The sequence below is a fragment of the Delphinus delphis genome, chromosome 11 (genome assembly GCF_949987515.2).
Source record: "Delphinus delphis chromosome 11, mDelDel1.2, whole genome shotgun sequence".
NCBI classification, from domain to species: Eukaryota; Metazoa; Chordata; class Mammalia; order Artiodactyla; family Delphinidae; genus Delphinus; species Delphinus delphis.
The window spans coordinates 62,094,327-62,110,858 of record NC_082693.1 but is presented as its reverse complement, the minus strand read 5'-3'; the positions used below and the strand labels follow the sequence as shown (position 1 = coordinate 62,110,858).

General features: G+C 36.8%; 1 protein-coding gene across 4 annotated transcripts in view; it reads right to left on the bottom strand.

Annotated features, from left to right (window-relative positions):
* Nucleotides 1-16,532, bottom strand: part of NAV3 (neuron navigator 3) — a 363,667-nt gene that overhangs the window by 203,563 nt on the left and 143,572 nt on the right. The gene's annotated exons all lie outside the window — the stretch shown is intronic.

Genomic DNA, 16,532 nt, shown 5'->3' with positions numbered 1-16,532 from the left:
AATATCTGAGCCTCACACGTCTATCATTCTTTACCTCCATTGGCTACTATCAAGGTTCTTTCAAAAAAAAAAAAATCTCAGTTGAGACAGTTAATATTTGAATTGCCTTAATTGCTATCTAATTCCCATGATAGTTAAAATATTCTTTTAACAACTACTCATTGCCCAAGTAAAAAGTTGGAGAGCCACAGTAACTTCCTAAGAAATTGAGCCTTTGTCATGACCCCAGCAGAGAATACCAAAAGGTTTAAATTGCAGAATAAATAATAAATTCCCAGATTAATGAGATCATTTTCTTTGATATGTAAAGAAGAAATTGGGGGGACGAAAGAGGTTGGGATATTTAGCAAGCCTGGAACCAGGAGACCACATAGGAAATCACTGCTACAATTCAGGAAAGATTTGATGAGGGCCTGAATGGAGGCAGAGGCACAGGAAATAAGAGTAAATGATTAATGAGAGAAGTTATAATCATGGACGCAGGACTTGAAGGGAAAAATCTAAGATGGCTCTGGGGCCTCTGGCTTGGGTTGCGCAGTACAGTTACATGGGAACAGAGGGCAGGAAAAAGAGATTTAACACCCCTGATAGAGTGTAAAATGAGAAAAAAAAATCAAGACTCCACTTTTAAGTTATGCCATTAGTCAAAGGGTGAATAAAGTAACAGGAAATACTAGGAAGATGGATATTCACAGATGAATAAATCCATTTTCACAGCAGAGAAAAGGTAAAGATCACTTTATGGTCATATTATAATAGCTCTTTTTTAAAGCACATAATAGTTTTGGATATTGAATAAATTAATAAATAAGAAATTGACTTCACACCCCTAAGGTATTTAAAGTGGCAGACAGACATAGATATTGAGAAATTTGATTTAGTTTTGTGTTCTACTTATTCTAATAAGCGTATATTGATTGACGTTATCCACCAATTAATAAATCATTAAAAAGGATTTTATTGACCACCGGCATGTATCAGCAATGTGCTAGAACGATTTAATTTGGGAAAATTAGGTTTAAGAATGCAGGGATGACTGTTTCACTCTGAGAAGTATAACCCTTCAGACCATGTATTCCAACTCAAAACCCTTCCTAAAAAATACAATTTGATATTTAATGGAAACTGAACTGACTTCAACCTTGGAAGAAGAAACGAAACAATAGCAGGCAAGTGTGCAAAAAGTGGTACATTCAAATATCTACCTTCTGTGAATTATTAAATTGAAATGCCAGTAGTAAAGATCTAATATATTGGTTAGTAGCACAGACTCTAAAGCCTGAATACTCTACCTGAATCCCAGCTCAGCTGTTCTCTGTGCCTGTGTCCTCAGGGGTTAAATAAGGATGACAATATTATCTATCTCAAGGTTCTTATAAGGATTAAACTGTAGATCACTTAGAAGGGTGTCTGGTAGAAATAAGTGCTGGAACAGTTAAAAAGAAAATTCAGTGGGATTCAGATGTACGTTTGGGAGTCCCTGGGTTTACTAAGCCCCCATGTGAGGCTCTATAAATAGTCTGGTGAATTCATTAAAACATAACTTCCTATGTTCCTACAACTACCCTGCCCTCCTGTGCTTGGTTGTCTACTCAACACCACACCACATTCTTTGGCCCCACCTATCACTTACTTACTTACTTACATACATACATTTATTTTTTATTGATTGATTGATTGGTTGATTGTGGTACGCGGGCCTCTCACTGTTGTGGCCTCTCCCGTTGCGGAGCACAGGCTCCGGACGCGCAGGCTCAGCGGCCATGGCTCACGGGCCCAGCCACTCCGCAGCATGGGGGATCTTCCCGGACCGGGACACGAACCCGTGTCCCCTGCATCGGCAGACGGACTCTCAACCACTGTGCCACCAGGGAAGCCCTCACCTATCACTTCTGATGCTACTACATTCTTACTCTAAGACCCACAAGCACGGACATCTCAGGACAGTGCCTGAGCTTTTAACTCTGGCTCTCAATCTCCTGGTTTATAATTACTTTGAGACCCGATTTCGTGCAAGCAAATACAATTGTCTTATTCTCCCTCAAACCTCTCTGGATACTACTCACTCTTCTTGTTTTCTAAACTCAACAATATCAAGCCCTATAGGTCCTAATCTTATAAAGAATCATCAGAAAATTGCCCCAATAGGACATCCAAGAACCACCATTCCCAAAACAGCACGCACAGGATGAGCCTTCCAGAACCTGCAATTCTCAAAACTGTACATAATCCCCAAAGTATCTCAAATACAGAATTTCATAAATGTTCTGTTTTGTGATACAGTCATTAGATGAAAATATAGTTTTGATATGCTTAATGCTATAGTATATTTGCTTTAATACTTCAACCACAGTTTTGTGTTAGATTTGCACTCTAAATGTCATAACTAATTTGAAAGACAGGGGTAAAATGTGTCAGAAATTGAGGCAGTCCTCGATAACAACAACAAAAATAATTTGCCTTTAAGAAGGTAGCAAACAGGCCTCCATAATTCTGAATATATTGCAAAACAACAAAAGGAATTCTCTTGTTTGCTCACTTGACCCATACATGTTTGTAGTCTCCAGAGTTTTGTTCTGAGCCCTCCTTTTCTTCCCTAGCTTTATACTCTCTTCCTGAGTAATCTCTTCCATTTCTATAGTTTCAATCAACAAAACATTGCTAAGCCAATGTTCCCAGGTCCATATATCTGGCCCTGACCACTCTTCTGGGCTCCAGAGCCTCATATTAGATATCACCATCTAGAAGTCCCACTGAAATGTCAAATCCATGAAGGCCAAAGCTGAACTTCCTCTCTTCATCTCCTTCTCATCTGTTTCCACCACAGCATTACTATTTTTTCCCTTGTTGAAATACATCACCACCAGTGAGTCAACAAAACTAGAAATGTGATGATTTCTTTGGCCCTTACCTCCAAACAGTCCCCAAATCCATCTTCCTCAGTCCCACCCTCATGCCTATTAACATTAAATTGTTCAAACTCTTGTCTCTATAGCTATAATGTATGACAAACCTGGACCCGCTCACATTTCTCCCCAAAGCACATTTTTCTCCACCCTGTCACCAAGGTCATGTTCCTAAGTTATAAGCAGCCTCATTTTCCTTCTGCTAAGAAAATTCCTGAAGCAACTTCCTTTACCTGCAAGAAAGAACTCCCAGCTCCTAGAAGGAGCATCCAGAGCCCCCATGAATTGGCCTCTGCCTATAGCCTCCCTCTCATCATGCCCTGTGGCAATTTAAACCCAGAGCTACAATCAATTATTAGATGCTCCTGCCATTAAAAGGTGAGATCTCTATCCTACCCACCCTCCCTTTGAAGCTGGGTGGAATTGTCAGTTCTTCATCTGTTGGGTCACAATACAGTTGGGTCACAGTACAATGTCCCTGAGACAGCCATGCTGGTGAGGCCATATGTAGTCACTGTTCCAGACATGTGAGTGAAGAAGTCACCTCAAAAGTGGATTCTCCAACCACAGGTGTTTTGCCTCGGGGCAGCCTGTGACACTCCAGCCGTTCCACCCTTCCCTGTGAAGGTTCCAGAAATAGTGGAGTAGAGACGAGCCATTCCTGATGTGCCCTGTCTGACTCCTAAGCTCACAAAATCCATGAGGATGATAAAATCGTTATTGTTTTGTGCCAATATATTTTAAACAGCAAGAGATACCCAGAACGCATTTCCACTTTCACTTTCTGCTCAGCCCAAAAGTGGCAGCTTCCTGAAAGTGAAATGGCATTTTCCTCATCAGTGCCTTTGTATGGGCTTTTGTACTCTGTTGGAGTAGTTAGCACACCTCACTGAACCACCTGTTTAAACATCTAGGTCCTCTATTAGATGATGGGTGAAATAAAAGGTTAAAGCATCACCTGATCTCAGCTGCACATCTAGCATAATTCCTGGCACACAGTGGGGGCTGAATCTTTATTTGTTGAAAGGTCACATTTGAACTTTCAAACCACCAGTAAGAAAGAACCCTGTGCTCTAAGGTAATATGTGAAAGATCACTAGAACAATGTTGTTTTTCATTAAGCCATGTGGTATTCATGGACTACGCACAGTGACTGGTTCATCAAAACATAAAAATAAGCACAAAACAGTAATTTTTAAAATGGATGTATTTCATATAAATATGATAATACACTATGTTTATCAGAGCAATCTTTCATATTATGTAGGTTTTTATAACTCCTCATCTATATTAAGAGATTTTACAGAAAATTGTTTTAGAATCAACCATCTTTCCTCCCTTCAGTCTACTTGACTTCAGCCTTGGAGTCACACAAACAGGAGTGGAAATCCCTATACAGAATCCCTCTACAGTGACACCTTTAGTACTCTTGATTCCCAAAGAAAGAGAAAAAATGCTTAACCATAAAATCACATTTGTTCTACTAACAACACTATTCCCAAGGAACCAAGGAGGAATACAAAGAAGCAAATTACACAATATGAGGTAAGAAATTTCTTGGGCATAAATTTTGGTGGAAGTTTTTTAACCTCCCAATTTTACTTTTCTTTTGTAAGATGGTATCATGTGAAGAAGACAGGAATTATTTCCTTTCAAATTTACTAAAAATGGCTTGAGAGAAAATTAGGGATAAATTATCCAAGGTGTATTATAATTAAGCACATTGGAAGAAAGTCTTAAACTAAGGATTTTATATAAAATAACAAACATTGAAGATAGTAGAACACATTCACTAAAATTTTTAAGGCTGAGATAGATTGAAATACATTTCCTTATATATCCTATGATTGCTAAAAATTAAACCGTATCTTCAGAATTAATATTTAAAGAATTCTTTAAACCAAATTCTTCCTTTAGTATATACAGTTTCCCTTCTGTAGGGTCCTTGTGCAATGTTATAAAATGATAACTGACAAGCTAATAGCTCTAAAAAAGAGGAAAGTGTTCAGCCACTTCTGCAAACTATCTTTTGTACCTTAAAACCATATACGCTCCTTCAAAAATATTTAAGACATTTTGTAACAACTATACTCACATCAGAGTATGTGATAAAAATGTTGTCCCTATACATAAATTTTGCAGAGACATCACTAAAAACAGTTATTGCCTAATCCATAAATGAGTCAGAAGCTTAGCCTTCATCCACATGTGTTTCTTTTTAGCAGCTGGGTGGCTGAAATATCCTGATTACATGTGAGACAGGTTACTGTGATAACTTATCCCATTAGTGAAAGATGGCATGTAAATCTATTATAACCTCTGTCTTATCTTAAATTTCAACTGACAGTTAATAAGGCCACCTGCATGGTCTGCTTTTGAGGGATCTCAAAACAGTAACTAAAGAGGGAGATGCCTGGCTAGGATATTACTGCATCAAAGTCTCATGTTCTTTTAGGAATGGAGAACTTCAAGATAAAGAACTCAGGAAACCAGGCTCACATTTCTCTCACACTGTTACTATAAATCAGATTTTCACACTGCTTTTACTTACATGTAGCTCAAAACACTATGCTGCTGCATGGATCTTTTCCATTTACAGCTTTCAGTGTGGAGTAAAATTATATCTCAATGCATTCAGTGCTCCATTCTAAAAGCCCAATTTAATGCAACCACCTTAAAAAAACTGGACCCTGAATACCGCTAGACAAAACTATTTTTTTAATTTAACTTTTATTTTATATTGGGATATAATTGACTTCAATGTTGTGTTAGTTTCAGGTGTACAGCAAAGTGATTTAGATATACATATATATATCCATTCTCTCTCAGATTATTTTCCCATATAGGTTATTACTATTTTTTAAGCTAAAAATGTAAACAAACTTTGGCAAAGACTACCCTGATGAGTGAAAAAATATGGATTATTTAATACTTCTGAAGATTTAAAAAGTAAGGGGACACGGGTTCAAGCCCCGGTCCGGGAAGATCCCACATGCCGTGAGCAACGGCATGCACCACAACCGCGTGCACCACAACTACTGAGCCTGCGCTCTAGAGCCCGCGAGCCACAACCACTGAGCCCGTGTGCCCCAACTACTGAAGCCTGGGCACCTAGAGCCCGTGCTCCGCAACAAGAGAAGTCACCGCATTGAGAAGCCCGCGCACCACAACGAAGAGTAGCTCCCACTCGCCGCAACTAGAGAAAGCCCGTGTGCAGCAGCAATGAAGACCCAATGTGGCCAAAAATAAAATAAATAAATAAAAGTATTGTAGGAAGCACAGACTATGTTAAACTATTTCCTAGTACCCATGTTCATGAAAATGAACTTAATTATTATGCTTATAAAATAATTATATAAATGTTTGAAGATCTAGAAGAAAGTCTATTTTAGAGAGTCCTTATAATTGGGCTCCTCTCAATTTACTGCAAAGCAAATGTAATCACTAATACAGTCAGTTTCATATCATTAGGGATAACTGGGGTCTCAAAACATCTCTGATGGTGGAATCTGGTCTAGAGTCTGCCCCCACTTGTGAGGAGAGAAAGCTGGTTTTATTTACACATCTTTTGAGACTGAGAAGTCAATTAGAAAGGGGTGGGTGCTATGAGTGGTCAGCAGCAGAAGCACAGGAAATGGGAGTGTGAAGAGGCAAATGTTGACAGTGCGCTTTGTAATGAAGAAGGACTTTTAACCAATGGCAAGACTATCTCAGCTGCAGAAACATGCAAGTCCCCCAAATTCAATTCTATGCTCACCCAGTCATCCCCTGATTACAATTTGTCTTTCTCTGTAGACCTGGTGACAGGAAAACATTCAATGGTCATACTGACACAATTATTATAGTTTTTGTGACAGATGCATTTTTCCATTGTAAGACAATAAGTTGAACCTTTGAGACAGATTTTAGTGGAAAACAGATTAATACATAATAATTTCATATGGTATAAAATTGCAGATATAATAATCAACTCTACATTATCAGTGCTCTATTTGAGAAGAGAGTGCCCCAGAAATAGTAAAGATCAAATAGAACCAAACAATGTCTAGTGTTTGGGAGACAATGTTCATGCAATATATAAACAGGATATCAAAATGTCCTGGAGTAAAATGTTAAAGAAATAAATCACAAATTAGCTATTCTGAGTAACGGCTCTGTGATGATACATGGATCATATATTTGGTAATTACAAGAGAAAATTATGAAACATTGGCTTACCATTGTTTTTATCGAGACATTTATGTCAGAGAGCACAAGTCAAATTCTCTAAATTAGGAGTGAGTCTAATACTTTATAATATATATTATATTCTCACCATTCCCTTGGAAAGATGGAGTATAACTGTGATGTTTGCATTTTCTACCTGGAGAAATCAATCTCAGTTAATTGATTTTTACTTAGTTAAAGAAAAAAAAAGTTATCAGAATGAAGAATGGTTCTGTCAATGAATGTGATGCCATTAACATGTTGATAAACAATATTAAGGTTTAAGTTCAAAACATCAAAGGATAACATGATAGATAAAAGGGGCCATCAATGACCAAGAGACTTCAGCAGCTTTTGGAGAACTGAAAATAAATGAAGTATTTTTGATGTGGAACACATAGCCTCCATGTGTTCTCCATCAAAATGAACACAGAAGCCTCATCCTACTATACGCATGGAGGGAGGATTCAGTCTGTAAGAACGAGGGAGGCTGGACTAGGAAATTTCAGATAAGATGAAGGGGATATAAAAAGAGGGAGATTAATCGAACATCCATGTCAATTACTATTGATGACCACTCCATGGCCAGACACAAACAAACCAATTAACCATCCAAACAAACAAGAAGCGATTTTAACTATAATAACTGAATAATCAAAGAAAAAAAATGCCAGCAAAGAGGGGTCTCTCAGTATACCTGGACTGACATCCCTCTAGAGCATCATTAAAGGAGCTATGGCCTATTCTTTTTTTTCAAACCGAAGTGTATTGCTCAGCCATTAAAAAGAATAAAATAGTGCCATGTGCAGCAACACGGATGGACCTGGAGATTATCATACTAAGTGAAGTAAATCACACAGGGAAAGACAAATGTCATATGATAGCACTTATATGTAGAATCTAAAAAAATTGATACAAATGAACTTTTTAACAAAATATAAACAGACTCACAGACTTGGAGAACAAACTTCCCCCAGGGGGTAAGGGTGGGAGGGGGAGGATTGATTGGGAGTTTGGGATTGATATGTACACACTGCTATATTTATTTAAAACAGATAACCAATAAATTAGAATTACTTTCTAAAACAAATAAATAAATAAATAAATTGAAGTGTGTAGTTGATACACAATAAGTTTCAAGTGTACAACACAGTGATTCATAATTTTTAAAGGTTATATTCCAATTATAGTTATTATAAAATACTGGCTATAGTCCCTGTGTTGTACAATATATCCTTGTAGCTTATTTATTTTATACATGGTAGCTTGTACTTCTTAATCCCCTACCCTTATCTTGCCCCTTCCCCCTTCACTCTGCCCACTGGTAGCCACTAGTTTGTTCTCTGCATTTGTGGATCTGTTTCTTTTTCTTTATATTCACTAGTTTGTTTTGTTTTTTTAGATTCCACATGTAAGTGATATTATGCAGTATTTGTGTTTCTCTGCCTTACTTACTTCACTTAGCATAATACCCTCCAAGTCCATGCATGTTGTTGGAAATGGCATTATTTCATTCTTTTTTATGGCTGAGTAATATTCCACTGTGTGTGTGTGTGTGTGTGTGTGTGTGTGTGTGTGTGTGTGTGTGTGTATACACATATATACACACACAATATCTTCTTTACCCTTTCATCTGTTGATGGACACTTAGGTTACCTCCATATCTTGGCAATTATAAACAATGCTGCCATGAACACTGGGGTGCATGTATCTTTTCGAATAAGTGTTTTGGGGTTTTTTTGGATAGATACCCAGGAATGGAACTGCTGGTTCTATGACCCTTTTTGCTCAGTATCATCTGAGTGAGGACCTTCCCAGAAGCCTGTTGAAATGTGCAGAAATATGGCTCCTACACATCTTATTTCTCCTTTTCTGATTTATGCCTCTCTATCATCAGCTGTCCAATTACTAGTACATATTTAAATTTTTAATTGTTTGTCTATCACTAAATGTAAGCTTCAAAAGGGCAAGGATTCTTCGATTTCTTTTGTCCTCTGTTGTATCTCCAACGCTTAGAAGAGTGCCTGGAACACACTAAGTGCTTAATAAACATTTGTTGAATATATTAATGGGGGATGGGAGAGATGGGAGAGTGTGTACATCAAAAGATAATGATCAAATTAATGAATAAAAATTAGGGTAGTAGTATTTTATTTAGCTATAAGGGAATACTTACTAAAGGAAATACCTAAAATAATTAATGGGGTTACCTCTCTGTAGCTAGACCAGGCTTGGGAAGGTCTGAGCATTGGGCCGTCATTTTTAAATCATAAGGATATTATTACTTTGAATTACATTTATGTATTTAATAGAAGTTAGAAGTGTAATGGACAGAATTGATCAGAGAAAGTGAGAGAGGAAGGAACAGTGATGAAGTTGACTTGAGGTTTTAATGTGGGTCAATATATTTCATTATATATGTGATATGAACTAGAAGTGGGAGGAGGAAAGATGAAAGTGGCTGGTTTGAGTGCTTGTTACATGCTAAGGGCTGTGCTAAGGAGGAACTTTAAACACAAATTATGTCAGGTGGTCTTCTCGATACCCTTTTGAGAAGGTTACCACTATTCTAATATGAGGTAAGAAACCTCGTATTTGAGCAGGTTAAAATTACTTGCCTCATGCCACATCACTGGGAATTGGTTGGCAGAATTGAAAACCATGTTTGCCTGACTCTAAAATAACCAACACTATACATATGCTGCTTCATCATAACAACAGAACCATGAGTGGTTGTCAAGCTTTGAAAATAATGGACTAGAAGCACAGAACATAAGCAGTGTGTGTATGTGTGTGTGTACATACTCTTAGTATTACACCCTCTCTTGGTTTCCTTGATCAGTCAATTAAAGAATAATTTCTTTATAAATATAAATTTTATAAATAAAATAATTTATTTCTCTCTAGAAATAAAAAATTCTGTTATTTAAAAGGAGATTCATAAATGTCGTTTTTGTTTGTTTCATTTTCTTTAAAGTTTAATTGATTCACTGTCTTTTATGAAGAGCACACTATAGGCCACAACACAGAGCTCAATTAAGCAACTAATTAAAGCCAGGTTCATGAGGGCTTAAATTACCAGAGCCTTCCTGTCATCTTAAATTAAACTCCCTTATATACTTCTCAAGATTTATAACCCCAGGCTGAAAAGCTGTAAACCATCCCAGTTTCAGAGTGAATCTCCCAGAAGGAAATGATGTTTCCTGGAAAAGAGGAAGGCAAATGTCCTCCATGGAAGAAGGCTCCAAAAGCAATGTGTGTGGCAGGGGTCATGGGAGCCTCGAGAAGGGGCTGCAAAGGGAATAGACAAGTCACTCAAATAGCACGTGCCCAGAGATTTTGCAGTTTGACTTGTGAGTCCTATAGGAAGGAGCAAATTTATCTAAACAGCAAGTGGACACATTCTTGACTTTCTCCTACCAAATGTAAAGCAGAAGGGCAAATGATTTTCTGTGGAGACCATAATCTCCCCAAATCCCCAAATAGCTCTTATTTTAGTTGAGAAAGACTTATTATCACTGCCTTTAACACTCTATCACCTATCTAATTTCTTACCTACACTTTCACATGCATTGTGTTTCTTTTTTACATGTTTTAATTCTCTATAATATAAAAATACGTGTTCATGTGATTCAAAAATCACTGTTTTGGGATTGGTACAATTCACCAACTATTTAATAACGGGATGGGAAATCATTTAATGATGCAGACAAAAATTAAGCTAAAAGGCCTGTATTCTAAGGAAAATCACCTCCCTTTTTTAAACTTTTAGCAAATAGAAAGCATTTTTTATGTATACTATTACCCTAACATCTCATGTATAACCAGACCAGTACATAAGAAAAATGAATTTTCATTTTATAATTTTCCTTCACTATAATGTTTTACTAGATATTCTCAGGAAAATTAGACATTCATGACATGATTTCTGCTCAGTGCTGGCTGGTCTCATGTGCCAGGCACTGTGTACAGTTTTGGTGAAATTGAACTTTCTGTTACTTTTCATGTCAACTAGAATTCTGCCAAAACTCACATATGTAAAAATATGATTAGCAGAAATATCCTGAATGTCTATGACATATTTACTGATGGAAATAAATTTTCTGAGTTTGAAAATAATAGGATTCATGTCTACCTTGTTTTTTGAATAAGAAGTACTATTTTCCCCATCTCCTGGTTAATGCCTATAGAAGATAACTATGATCACAACTCTTACATAAGATTTTTAGTACTTTATATTAAAACAGTTCTCATACTCTTTCCAGTTGGTTAGACAAAGGGCCTTTAATATACTCTTTTCAAAATAAAATGAAGCGCCAGAAAAATAAAAGAAATTGATTTTATATTTTATATTAAATAAATGCAAACAGGATACTTAACATTCTTTAATATAGCAAAATGTTTCAACTTTACCTATGTTAAGTCCTTCCAAAGACCACTGAAATAGAGAAAAATTAATTTTTATATGAAATATGTTCGAATTTTTGAGATTGTTGCAGGACTGAGGAAATTTAGAATGAGTCGCAGCTTTATTTTAATACACATACTACAAGTAGATAATTCAAGTCAAATGATAAACAGATCAGTGATCAAGGAACAAGACTGCCCTCACATGTCATCACTAAACTTACACCAACCATATGTCATTTTAGGGTTAATTCAGAACATAGGTCTTTCAACAGTATTTTTCCCTTTGTAATATTAGTTTATGTTGACGAGGTAAGGACTTCTGTATTAATATTATTTATTAACAAAACAAATTAGTAATTTGGACATTTTAAAGATAATACATTTGTGTCGGATTAGTTGTGGCATTCATTTTTTTAACCAGCCTTTAATTAAAAATTTTAAACTCTGCACTAGCTGCAAATTAGAGGCATCATTTCTTAATCCTAGATCAGATATCTTCTTTCGTTGTCTAAACCAAACTTGACAGAGAAGACAGGAGTTATAAACATGCAAGGCTTTAAGCTATCAATGATATTTCATAGCCCAAACACTTCACTCACGTTACCTATTACTTTTCGTGGTACCAAAATGCTAATGATCTTGGTAATCTGCTTTCTTATCCCGCAAAACAGAAACCACATATTGGTAAAGGAATGGTACTCCACAGAGGCAGCAACACTGATAGCAGTGAATTAATGAATGATAGCCAGAAAACAAAGGGAACAAAATATTTATAATAAATAGGTAAAAGACCAAAGAGGTATATAGTCAGGCATCAACAAGGATGGAAGCAAATAGTTCCATCAGACTTGGATAAGGTCTGATGGTTCCACTACATATCATTCTGAAACTAACTGTAGTTCAATATCATGACCACCCAAGAATCAAGAACATTTTATCTTTATTATAGCAGTTTTGTAATACACACAATTCTCATTTTAAATGACGTACCATTGCAATTGTGAATGTTAGAAAGTTTTCCTACCTAAAATTAGAAGCAGCTATAATAAAGGTTCATTCATTCTTACTTAACTCATTTCAGAAATCATTACTAAGGACGTACTGTGTGTAAGGTTCTGGGCTAATCCCTTGAAATACAGAAGTGGTTAAAATGTAAAAATACTGCTGTCCTCACAGTGCTTACATTCCAGAGGGGAGGAAGTGGCAATAATAAACAATGAATATAATAAATAAGTTGTAGGTTAGAGAGGGGTTAGAGCTACAGAAAAGAAGGAAAACTACAGCAACCATGATGTGGAGTGCAGATGGGCACACTGCAGTGTTAAAAGAGAAGTTAAGGTCAGCATCAGTGAGAAGCCAACACTGGAGCAGTTGACTTGCAGGAGGTGAGAGATTCGGCCAAGTGGCTAACAGAGGAAGAGCATTCCAGGCAAAGGAATCAGCTACAGCATATTTCCTAAGCGGGGAGCAAGCCTAGTCTATTTGACACCATGGCAGGGCTCTGAGCAAAAGAGTGACATCTGACAGGTATGTTCAAAGAGTTTTGTAGATACTGACCCACTGAACTCCCAGAACGATTTCATGAAATCGATGCCATTTTTTATACCCTTTTAGCAGATGAGAACCTGAAGCATAGAGAGGTTAGGTAAGTTGCCCAAGGTCACACAATTAGGAAGTGGTGGAACTGGGATCCAAAATGCAGGCAGTCTGACTCTAGAGGTGAGCTCTTTTTTTTTTTTTTTTTTTTTTTTTTGCAGTACATGGGCCTCTCACTGTTGTGGCCTCTCCCGTTGCGGAGCACAGGCTCCGGACGCGCAGGCCCAGCGGCCATGGCTCACGGACCCAGCCGCTCCGCGGCATGTGGGATCCTCCCGGACCAGGGCACGAACCCGTGTCCCCTGCATCGGCAGGCGGGCTCACAACCACTGCGCCACCAGGGAAGCCCTAGAGGTAAGCTCTTAACAAGGAGATATTCAGTCCTTGAACAGGACACACACAGGCACGCATGCTCGCTCACATGTGCACAAACCCCCCCACACACACTCAAGAGTGGAGAGGAAGCTGAGAAGCCAGAAGAGGAGAGTTTGTTATCCACATTCTATGTCTCTTGGTCCACATTTTATTTTCTCTCTTGTATATTTTACTTGTTAACCTTTAGATCAAAATGTCTGTTTAAATGAAAGATGTTCAAATTGACTGAAAACATTTGGGATTATTCTCAAAAGAGTAAAACAAATTAGCAATTCTTAATGTATAAAATAAATATTGTGGAAATTATTGTGGAGTTATGTCAATTTACTTTAAATAAACAAAGAGAACAAAACAAAAATACTCTCATGAAACAATGTGCACTAAAATTATTTTAGGTCTACAGAGAAAAATACAAGAACATTTTTCTGGCTAAATATCCAGAATAATATAGCCACCAGTCATTCAAGCTATCCACTTGGGAAGAGCTTTGGAATCACAGAAAGGCTTCAGAAATCATGATTTATGACTCTCATCTCATGTAAATGAAGATAATGTGTCACTGAGATTCTTTTCCATGTTAATTATCTTGGTTCTATTGTATAGACACTTATTCCTTTCCTATGTACACTATCAATACAGGCTTTGAAAAATGCTTAGGTACATTGTTATATTTAAGTTCACATAGATTATAATTCATACACTATTTTACTATGTCAAATCTATACAAATGGAAATAAGTATTAATGTCTGAAATATAACATTCTCCAAAACATAGAATAAATTCTGTTAAAATGAAGAGTTGGAGCTCCTCTTTATCATGGTGCTAACTAAGTACTACACTACCTTTAGTACAGTAACTACTCTGCATTTATTAAATTAACAATCCCAAAAGTAATCAAATCCAATTTATCAAAAGAAAAAATTATTTAAGAGTCTATCTCAGAATTAAAGGACACTGGTGAAAAGAATGCTTTTCGTAAGCTAAAAAAAATAAGATAGCTTAAAAAAAATAAGATAGCTCTCCCCAAGATGGTATAAAATGACCATGCCTATTATACATAGGTCTATATTTTAAAATATAATACAGTTTCATAATATCCATGCATATCCAGCAAGAAGAGAAAAAAATTTCCCCCAACGGGTCATAACCACTGAGAAATGTGGGGCAAGAAACTCCACATGGCAGATACAGAAATAGAGTGAGGGAAAGCAATGACAAACGATATCTCATCTCACTTCCAGAGTCAACATCCTTTGCACAATACCACTTTACTTCCTATATTTTTCCAGCTACCATTCTTGTTTCTTGTCCATTCAAATGACTTAAACCAAACTCTAGGAAATATTATTTCTGGCAGTTCTCAAAATCTAGATCTCTTTCTACCAACCACCACTTCCCCAAAAAGATTAATAATAAAAAATATATTTTATTTTTTCTCCTTCTCTATTCTTAAGGAAATCTAAAGAACTTATACTGTAGAGAATGTTTTTTTCACTTTGATTCCTGCACAATTTCACATGACATCACAAAATACCAAGACAAGCTTAAAGAACAGAAGCACATCTGCATTACTTAGTAAAAACAAATATCCCTTATCATTCCATGGCCTTTGTAGTACACTCCATATTTTTTGGTGAAACTGTGATTTTTCTTTATTAATAATTCACTAATGAGTAAAATTTGCCAAAGGAAATGAGTTTACATGGCTGTACAGAGACAGAAACATTGCTTAATGTGAAGTGAGGGATGGTTGACAGATGAAAGAGAAGGGGATTTCTGAGCTGCTGAATATTGACAATAAGTGGGAAGTGGTTTGTGAATGTATCTTGGAATTTTATGTTAGCTTTCTGAGTCAATACTAATTGCCAAAAACAAACTCAAGGCAAACTGTATTATTAGGTTTTAGGCTTGGCTTCTAAGATGGAAAAAGTTAAATATTTACATATGTGTGATACAGTGTGTATATTTTAGTAGACAATAAAAGAGTATTTTCATATTGGACATTCTCCCTCCTTAAGAAAAATGATCATAGCTATGTATGCCATAGAGCTAATGATCTGATAACCCGAAAATTGATCAGAAACATATGAGTAATTTGCATGAAACCTGTTAACTTAATTACGTTCTGTGATCATTTTCTGATGTGCCAACTTAGCTAGGTTTATTTAGTTCCACTCAACACCAATCTGGGTGTCGCTGTGAAAGCATTTTGTGGATGTGGTTAAAGTCCATAGCAGTTGACTTCAAGTAAGGGAGATAATCCTAGATTATCACTAGGATAGTAGGCCCGACTCACTCCTTGAAAGGTCTTAAAAGTGGGAGTGTGGCCTCCTTGAGAGACGAAATTCCACCAGTTTATAGCGGTTTCAGCTCTTGCTAAGAGTGTCAGCCTGTCTTCCTGCTGGGCTGCCCTCAGGATTTCAGACTTGCCTAGCCAGACCCCATTATCATGTGAATCAATTCTTTAAAATAAATCTGTTTGCACTGTTTCTTACTGATTCTGCTTCTCTAGCTGAATCATGACTGATATAGTTCCAAACTGGAAAAAAGGCAGGAACGAAAGAGTAAAGGAAGCTGCAGTGGTTTGCCAGCACCCCACACCCACTGTGTCTACATGCACCCACAGACTCAAGTCAGACAAACAATGTGTGTATAGAAACTCACACACACGTATACACGCACGTGCATGCACAGATAATCTCACATCAAAATGGTATGTTCCCAAACACTCAAACTCCTGTGTTTAACAGACCTGAAATTTTTGACAGACGTAACGATTTAATCGATCAAAAGCATCAACCAAAGAAAACTACACAACTGGAGACTAGGATGCAAAAAGCACATTCTAAACAGTAACGTGTAGAAGGAAGGAACTCTGATATACTACTGACAAGAAAAACATTTCACACATTTTCATACAAACCACAATCACCTTCAGAAAACGAACACAAATATTTCACCTAAAAAGTGATAAGTGTTGGTCGTCCAACCAATAGAAAAGTGGTTTTAAATTCTATAACGCTAATCAAAGAATCCCA